Source organism: Palaemon carinicauda, chromosome 8, assembly GCF_036898095.1.
Source record: "Palaemon carinicauda isolate YSFRI2023 chromosome 8, ASM3689809v2, whole genome shotgun sequence".
In the NCBI taxonomy this organism is placed as follows: Eukaryota; Metazoa; Arthropoda; class Malacostraca; order Decapoda; family Palaemonidae; genus Palaemon; species Palaemon carinicauda.
In genome coordinates, this window is record NC_090732.1 from 460,094 (window position 1) to 468,477 (window position 8,384).

Sequence of the window (8,384 nt, forward strand, 5' to 3'; positions counted from 1 at the left end):
CGTAAGGATCGATTTGCAGTCTTAGAGAATGGTTAGTTAGTTATTAAGAACTTATATCAGTCAGTTGGTAGTGAAGTTTTGGGCCATGCAGTTACAAGGAGAAAACCATGATAATCAAATGATACTTGGGATGCTATAAAAAGGAGACAAAGACAGAAATTGATTGTTTGAATTTTTCGAGGAAGTAATGAAAATTACGAGGTAAGTATTCCAGTATTGATAGTGAAGTCAAACGAGAACCAGAAATGATTGGAGAGAATACTTAGATAGGAATACGGATGAGGCTGACAAATTTATGAATTCGGGGAGTGGCTATGGTGTAAGAATTCCTCACAGAATTATTAATGAAATCTCTACTGGGGCAAGTAAGAAGATGCATATAACATTAAAAGGAGAGATGGTCTGTTATAACAACAGAAGATGAAGAAAGGCAACGTTTTATGGACCACTTTAGTGTGGTCATGAATAGGAGATATGAAGGGAATAATTTGATTGATATGTCTGAAGCTGAGGAAGGCCTAGATGTGCCCATGAATTAATTCAGTGTGTTTGAAGTCGAAGCTATCATAAAAAAAAAAAAAAAAAAAAAAAAAAAAAAAAAAAAAAAAAAAAAACTCTAAGAGATGGAAAGCCCCTGGACACGATGGAATAACTGCTGAGATGATATTGGCCGAAAATGAAGTGACTCTCGGATTACTTACAAGATGATCTTGTAGAATGTAGCGTGAAGAGGAAAAACCAGATGAATGAGAGCTAGGAGTGTTGGTAAAAAATGGCAAAAAAAAAAATAGATCCGACTTATTCCGATAATTACAGAGGCATCACACTGACGTCAGTTGTCATGAAAATATATAGTATGCTCATTCTAAAGTCACTGGAGTGAAAGATTGATGAAAAGCTGAGAGATGAACAAGCAGGATTTAAAAACAGGTAGAAGTTGTAATGACCAAATTTTCATTTTAAGACATGTGGTACAACAATATCTAAAGGCTTTAAATGTCACTCATGAGTGGCAGAGGCTTAGGCCAGTGTGACACTGCCCTATCAAGCAGGACAAATAAAGGCTTTAAATGTCACTCATGAGTGGCAGAGGCTTAGGCCAGTGTGACACTGCCCTATCAAGCAGGACAAATAAAGGCTTTAAATGTCACTCATGAGTGGCAGAGGCTTAGGCCAGTGTGACACTGCCCTATCAAGCAGGACAATGCCCAAGAGACTGACCATATATACCATATGATTAGAGCCCAAGTTTCCTCTCCTTCCAGGGAAGGCCAGGCAATGGTGGATAGACCTTTAGGCTCCCCTAAACCCCCATATCCTTAGCTCACAAGGATGTTGAGATTGCAGCAAACAAAGGAACTAATGAGTTTGAGCGGGGCTCGAACCCCAGTCTGGCATTTACCAGTCAGGGACGTTACCACTTCGGCCACCACAATATAGAAATCTACTTTTGATGGCATTTGTGTTCTATGAAAAAGCCTTTGATAGTGTGCACCGGCTAATTTGGTGGAGAGTCCTACGTTATTATGGAGTTCCTCTTGGGTATATAAATTTGATTAGGTCTGTATATGAGCATACAAAAGGCAAAATTAATGTTAAAGGAGTCCTATCAAATGAATTTCCAGTGAACAGTCGAGTACTCCCAGGGAATATGTTATCACCTATGTTGTTTATCATTCTTGTGTGTGTACTCCCAGGGAATATGTTATCACCTATGTTGTTTATCATTCTTGTGTGTGTGTATATATATATATATATATATATATATATATATATATATATATATATATATATATATATATATATATATATATATATATATATATATATCTGCTTCACGGTTACGTTTAATGAATTCGATATGATATAAAATTTAGAAATTGAAGTAGTTGTAATTACAGTGTTGTTATTGGTAATGGTACATATTCATTATATATTATTACTATTATTATTATTATTATTATCATTATTATTATTATCAACTAAGCTAAACCCCTAGTTGGAAAAGCAAAATGGTATAAGTCCATTTTGACAACAGAGAACAATCTTGTACGAGAATAAGACAGCTTCACTAACCTACGATTACAGAGAATATGGACCACACCTAAATATCAAATAACCATTTAAGTTTTGATATAATTTTCTAATGGATACATTCTTACGCTTCGAATGTTCTTATACGACAAAACCATTCACATAGACATCCTCCAATCTCGAACAATAAGAGCGGGAAAGAATTGATTCTCGGAGAGAAAAAAACGAGGGAAAACCCACAAGACACTAAAGTAACAATAACTTTTAAGGCAACGATGGATTATGGTACTTACGTTTAGCAGTGCAGTGTAGAATAGTGAGTACTGCCGGGTAAACGTATATCCTCATTCATATCTTCATCATTATCAGTGATAGTGTCACCATAATCAGTGTCACTGTAAATAATGCAGTCATGATCAACGTAACATACTTGCAACTTTCCAACCGTAAACTCTCGCTCTTAATTGAAAATATGCGACGGAGATTGGTGCAAAACGGACACAACACATTCATAATCACTGGTATGCATAGTTGAAATAATAACGAACGAAATTAAGGCAAAAAAACAACGCGAGAAAGACGGAGCGCTACACTACACTTGTTTCAAAACAACACCACATGCCATGACCAGGAGTACCAACTTACAGGGTTGCGCGGGCTCTTATCGTCGTCAATGCTTTATACTATTTTTCATTATCCTTGATTTTTCCTCCTTTCATTTGTTATTTTGTATATTTGATAAAATCTGAAATAGAAATAATCCCAATAAATATTTATAATACCAAATTAATATCAATTACAAAGTTAGTGGTCTATGCGCGCTGTTGGCTGCTCTTACGATGGTTTATCTACTTCGGCAGGTGCAGTCAAATTTTCTCATTAATAACATAATACAATATTCACATCCATTTATATTGGTAATTACTATTCAAAATAAGTTTATTCTATTTTAATATCACTAAAATCAATAAAATAAACGTAATAGGATGAAAATATATAAACAAAAAATAATGAACGAAAGCAATGTGGTAGCTTTAATTTTGATAATTCAGATGCATATCAGATGCAATTTATTTTATCATTATTATTATTATTATTATTATTATTATTATTATTATTATTATTTCTTGCTAAGCTACAACAGGGAAAATAGCCCAGTGAGGAAAGGAAACAAGGAAATGAACTACAAGAGAAGTAATTAACAATCAACATAAACAATTTAAGAACAGTAACAACATTGAAATAAATAAATCTTTTTTTTTTTTGCAAAAATATGCTTTGAGTTAACGGAAAAAATTAGTTCCAAAAATAGAAGTGGTAATTGGAAAGGCCAAAGCTAAATAGATGACCAAAGAACTGAGGAATATATATATATATATATATATATATATATATATATATATATATATATATATATATATATATATATATATATATGTGTGTGTGTGTGTGTGTGTGTATGTATATATATATATATATATATATATATATATATATATATATATATATGTATATGTGTGTGTGTGTGTATATATATATATATATATATATATATATATATATATATATATATATATATATATATATATATACACACACATATATATATATATATATATATATATATATATATATATATGTATACATATATATATGTATATGTTTATATATATATATATATATATATATATATATATATACATATATATATGTATATATATATATATATATATATATATATATATGTATATATTATATATATGTATATATATGTATATATATATATATATATATATATATATATATATATATATATATATATATATATATATATATGTGTGTGTGTGTGTGTATTAAATAGAAACCATGGAAAAGGCTTAGGGCATGCAAATAATTTTCAGGGCAGAAAGATTTATTTAAGAAAGAAATGAAGCAAAGGCTAAAGCTGGCTAATGTTGTTTTTGAAAAGAGACCTTCAAATGCCATGAAATATAATTCCAAGCATGTTTGTGCTCCATTGGAAACAGAACCAAACTTGCGGAGAATTTTGAGAAGAGAAGAAATGTGTTGATGACAGTGAATGATGTTGAAACAGCTAATGAATGAAATCAATGATGTCAAAGTGTCTTAGTTAATTGATTAAATTCGTCCAAAATATCTATGAGAATTGCTACACATTTTGCAGCTAACGAATCATGTAGATACGAGAATAGTTATATTTAGTTTAAAATTATTGAAGCTAAAATCTATGTCTACTGTAGGTTCTATAGCTTTCAAATATTATTATTATTATTATTATTATTATTATTATTACTATCCAAGCTACAACCCTAGTTGGAAAAGCAAGATGCTATAGGCCCAGGGGCTCCAACAGGGAAAAATAGCCCAGTGAGGAAAGGAAATAAGGAAATAAATAAATGAAGAGAACAAATTAACAATAAATCATTCTAAAATAAGTAACAACGTCAAAACAGACATGTCATATATAAACTATTAACAGCATCAAAAATAAATATGTCATAAACTTTAAAAAGACTCATGTCCACCTGGTCAACAAAAAGCATTTGCTCCAACTTTGAACTTTTGAAGTTCTACTGATTCAACCACCCGATTAGGAAGATCATTCCATATGCGGCCCCAAGACTTATACAACAGGTTCCCACTAGAATAAAGTCTTCAGTTTCTTCTTAAAAGCCTTAATATCTTCAGACTTTTCGATTGTCTAGTGACTAGACAATCGAAAAGTCTGAAGATATTAAGGCTTTCAAGAAGAAACTGAAGACTTTATTGTTTTCTAAGTTGTTCGATAATATGTGGATTTGACAATTGGTTGATCTTGTAGGTCCCAACCCAGGTTTTTTTTTTTTTTTTTTTTTTTTTCTTTTTTTTTTTTTAATGAATGATATATTGAGTTGCCAGCCCAATAATTATTGTAATAAAAGATTACTTATTATTATTATTATTATTATTATTATTATTATTATTATCATTATTATTATTATTATTATTATCATTATTATTATTATTATTATTATTATTACTTACATACTTACTTACTTACTTACTTACTTACTAGGCTAAAACCCTTGTTAGAAAAGCAAGATGCTATAAGTCCAAGGGCTCCAACAGGGAAAATGGCCCAGTGAGGAAAAGAAATAAGGAAATAAACTACAAGAGAAGTACTTAACATTTAAATAAAACAGTAATAAAAAAAATTCATATATCAACAATAAAAAAGCTTAAGAAAACAAGAGGAAAAGAAATAAGATAGAATAGTGTGCCAAAGTGTAGCCTCAAGCAAGAGAACTCTAATCCAAGACAGTGGAAGACCATGGTACATACCAATAATTTCTACTTTACAGTAGTTGAATCGAAACAGCTTCCAAAGTTCAAACTTGCAGCAAATGTTTTTATGTTCAACTGGCTGACATAGTCTTTTTATAGTTTATATATTAACTATGTTTTGATGCTACTGCTTTTAAAATGTTTTATTTTAATTGTTCATTATTTCTCATATCGTTTATTCATTTCCTTATTTCATTTCCTCACTGGGCAATTTTTCCTTGTTGGAGCCCTTGGGCTTATAGCATCTTGCTTTTCCAACCAGGTTTGTAGCTTTGCTAATAATAATAATAATAATAATAATAATAATAATAATAATAATAATAATAATAATAATAATAATAATATAATGCGCTCTACAGTACTTACAAGATCTGTTTCTCGTAGGTATTTAGAGTAGGCCTACACAAGGCCTTGGGCCTACATACCACACAGCATAAGCTATGTTAATTGTCAAATATACATTATCGTTAAGCTAGTTTTAATTACTATATACGAATTTAACTTTCTTTAACCGTTTTAATGTTATTGTAGTAGTATTTAATTGAAAGTTTTTTTTAACTTCTTGCTATATTTCTTAATAGCGCCAACATTGACTAAGTTTAAAATATCCCTTAACACTTTGATTTGCACTTTATAAAATACGTTACGATATTATATTTATTATATATTTATCGTATATTTTTATAGATTCTAGTTTCACTTCTGTATTTTTAGTTAGTTTCGTTCGAACATTTAGACAGATTAATGTAATTTTAATGTCCCACATCTATCCACACGTTGAGACTTCTTCTGTTAATTGCCCGGAACTTTGCTCTCCGGACAGGAGCTTCTTGACAAAATATCTTTGCCCCTAAAAACGTTGGGACAATGTACGTGATTATACAAAAAGTAACAGTAACCTTTAACCGTTATATATGACGTCACAGCGGTGAACTCATTATATATCATCCGACTAACGTTTTTTTTTTCTTTAACCTGATTGAATCTCAGGTTCTCCGATGCTTCAGGTTAACTTTAAGATCTTGATAAAACGTATTCTAGTATCAATCTGTAATGATGAGTATTTCGTCTTCTGCAGTCTTTCGTGTATTTATATAACTGGACCAAAGTTGCCCTTGACAAGGTGTGTAAGTGTAATTATTATTATTATTATTACTAGCCAAGCTACAATCTTAGTTGGGAAAGCAAGATGCTATAAGCCCAATGGCTCCAATAGGGAAAAATAGCCCAGTGAGGAAAAGAAATAAGGAAATAGATAAATGATGATAACAAATCAACAATATATCATTCTAAAAACAGTAACAACGTCAAAAACAGATATGTCATATATAAACTATAAAAAGACTCATGTCAGCCTGGTCAAAATAAAAACATTTAAAAACATAAGCCAAACTTTTAGTCAGGCCTTGTCTTTGTGTATTTTGCTCTCAATCACAAATTAGTGCCAAAAACTACTTTATTTTAAGAAAGGCTATTCAATTTCATAGATGTGTTAGAATTATGCAGTTACGAAGATGGCTAGCTTGTGGTAAGCTGCTATTTTAGATTTAAGAATTTTAACCTCACGAGGAACTTCTAATTAACATTGAATACGAATGTTGGTTTAAGTGAGAATAATTTTGAATCTAATAATTTTGTTAGGTTTTTTTTCAAAACTTTGTGACATTGATTCTAGAAAGATAAGAATACTAGAGATAAATAATTCGCATTATTATTATTATTATTATTATTATTATTATTATTGTTATTATCATTATTATTATTATTATTATTATTATTATTATTATTATTACTTGCTAAGCTACAACCCTAGTTGGAAAAGCAAGATGCTATAAGCCCAGGGGCCCAAACAGGGAAAAATAGCTCAGTGAGGAAAGGAAACAAGGAAAGATGAAATAATGTAAGGACAGTAACAACATTAGAATAAATATAATAAATATAAATACATAAACTATAAAAAAAACTCTAACAAAACAAGAGGAAGAGAAATAAGATAGAATAGTGCGCCAGGGTGTACCCTCAAGCAAAAGAACTCATAGTCCGATCCCATCCCGAGACTGTAAGTTTAAGCTGTCTACTAGGGAGAACAATGTTGTGTTTAGGCACCACAGTTTCGGCTTTGGGCTTGCCTGGCTGACGTTCTGGTGAGTATCTCCTTGGGTGATAATAATAATAATTATAATAATAATAATAATAATAATAATAATAATAATAATAATAATAATAATAATATGTTGTATTTATATTAATTCTTTAAATTTGGGTAGAAAAAAATTCATTTTTCAGTAAAAATACTCAAAATGCGAAATTATAATTTCTATTAGATATGATTTTTGTAAAGTTTTAAGGTATAGATTACATTCTAAAGTATATTAAATTTATAATATGACTAAAAATATTATCTAAAATTATAGTTTTTATCTTTAGGCCACTTCGCAATTACGTAAGGTACTAACAGTGAATATTGCAAATTGCAAAGTAACTAATTTTCACGAGTTTCCATTTTGGAATTTACTTCAGTATTGATTGATTTATTCATAAATTTTTGCAAAGAATCAGGCATTTTGATTTAAATGAATAATGTATAGTTATTCAGATAAGCACATATAAATATTGATACATAATGTATACAGAAAGTGGACTGGTCCTATACATGTACCGAAAGAGGTATACTGTAGGCGTTCCTGGCAAATGCTGTACAATGTAAATCTCAAGATAACAGAACAATTCACAACATATTTCAGTATCCAGTAATATCTGTGTATCGAATTCAATCTGATTTCACAGACTCTTTATCTTTAACATCTATATTCTTAATTTCTTTATCTCTAGTATTTACAAAGGATTATCACTACCACTATCACTGTTATAAGTCTTTTAAAAAGGCTAACAAATGTCTATACTTATTACAAAATGGTTGAAACACGTAAATGGTTACCAAAGATATATTTAAAAATGAAATAGATTTGTTACAATATTTAGATAAAGAAATAATTACTAATTAC